Below are 2,114 nucleotides of genomic sequence, written 5' to 3'. Positions count from 1 at the left end.
TTGAAGCACCACGCGATGATCGGGTGTGATAGATTCTTACGTTCACATACAACGGGTGTAAGCCAGATTTACACATGCGAAACACTTAGGTTGACTTGACGAGCCTAGCATGTACAGACATGGCCTCGGAACACAAGAGACCAAAAGGTCAAGCATAAGTTGTATAGTAGATACGATCAACATGAAGATGTTCACCGATCATGACTAGTCCATCTCACGTGATGATCGGACACGGCCTAGTTGACTCGGATCATGTAATCACTTAGATGACTAGAGGGATGTCTATCTGAGTGGGAGTTCATAAGATGAACTTAATTATCCTGAACATAGTCAAAAGGTCTTCGCAAATTATGTCATAGGCTCGCGCTTTAGTTCTACTGTTTAGATATGTTCCTAGAGAAAATTTAGTTTAAAGTTGATAGTAGCAACTATGCGGACTGGGTCCGTAAACTGAGGATTGTCCTCGTTGCTTCGTAGAAGGCTTATGTCCTTAATGCACCGCTCAATGTGCTAAACCTCGAACATCGTCTGTGGATGTTGCAAACATCTGACACACACATTTTGATAACTATGTGATAGTTCAGTTAAATGGTTTAGAGTAGAGGCACCAAAGACGTTTTTCGGAACGTCGCGAAACATATGAGATGTTTCGAGGGCTGAAATTGGGATTTCAGGCTCGTGCCCACGTCAAGAGGTATGAGACCTCCGACGATTTTCTTAGCCTGCAAACTAAGGGAGAAAAGCTCAATCGTTGAGCTTGTGCTCAGATTGTCTGAGTGCAACAATCACTTGAATCGAGTGGGAGTTGATCTTCCAGAGATAGTGATGTTTCTCCAAAGTCATTGCCACCAAGCTGCTAGAGCTTTGTGATGAACTATAACAAATCAGGGATAGATATGATGATCCTTGAGATATTCGCGATGTTTGACACCGCGAAAGTAGGAATCAAGAAGGAGCATCAATTGTTGATGGTTGGTGAAACCACTAGTTTCAAGAAGGGCAAGGGCAAGAAGGGATACTTCATGAAACAGCAAATCAGCTGCTGCTTTAATGAAGAAACCCAAGGTTGAACCTATACCCGAGACTAAGTGCTTCTGTAATAAGGGGAACAGCCACTGGAGCAGAATTACCCTAGATACTTGGTAGATGAGAAGGCTGGCAAGGTCGATAGAAGTATATTGGATATACATTATGTTAATGTGTACTTTACTAGTACTCCTAGTAGCACCAGGGTATTAAGATACCGGTTCGGTTGCTAAGTGTTAGTAACTCGAAATAAAAGAGCTACGGAATAAACGGAGACTAGCTAAAGGTGAGCTGACGATATGTGTTGGAAGTGTTTCCAAGTTTGATGTGATCAAACATCACACGCTCCCTCTACCATCAAGATTAGTATTAAACCTGAATAATTGTCATTTGGTGTTTGCGTTGAGCATAGACATGATTGGATTATGTCTATCGCAATACGGTTATTCATTTAAGGAGAATAATGGTTACTCTATTTATTTGAATAATACCTTCAATGGTCTTGCACCTAAAGGAGTGGTTTATTGAATCTCGATCGTAGTGATATACATTTTCATGCCAAAAGATATAAGATAGTAATGATAGTACCACTTACTTGTGGCACTGCCATGTAAGTCATATTGGTATAAAACGCATGAAGAAGCTCCATGTTGATGGATCTTTGGACTCACTCGTTTTGAATAGTTTGAGACATGCGAACCATGTCTATTGGTGTATATGCATGAAGAAACTCCATGCAGATGGATCGTTTGGACTCACTTGATTTTGAATCACTTGAGATATGCAAATCTATCCACATGGGCAAGATGACTGAAAAGACTCGTTTTCAGTAAGATGGAACAAGATAGCAACTTGTTGGAAGTAACACATTTTGATGTGTGCAGTCCAATGAGTGCTGAGGCATGCAGTGAATATCGTTATGTTCTTACTTCACAGATGATTCGAGTAGATGTTGAGTATATTTACTTGATGAAACACAAGTCTGAATTATTGAATGGTTCAAGTAATTTCAGAGTGAAGTTGAAGATCATTGTGACAAGAGGATAAAATGTCTATGATATGATCATAGAGATGAGTATCTGAGTTAC

This window comes from Triticum dicoccoides, chromosome 6B (assembly GCF_002162155.2).
Source record: "Triticum dicoccoides isolate Atlit2015 ecotype Zavitan chromosome 6B, WEW_v2.0, whole genome shotgun sequence".
In the NCBI taxonomy this organism is placed as follows: domain Eukaryota; kingdom Viridiplantae; phylum Streptophyta; class Magnoliopsida; order Poales; family Poaceae; genus Triticum; species Triticum dicoccoides.
This window is presented reverse-complemented; position numbering follows the sequence as displayed.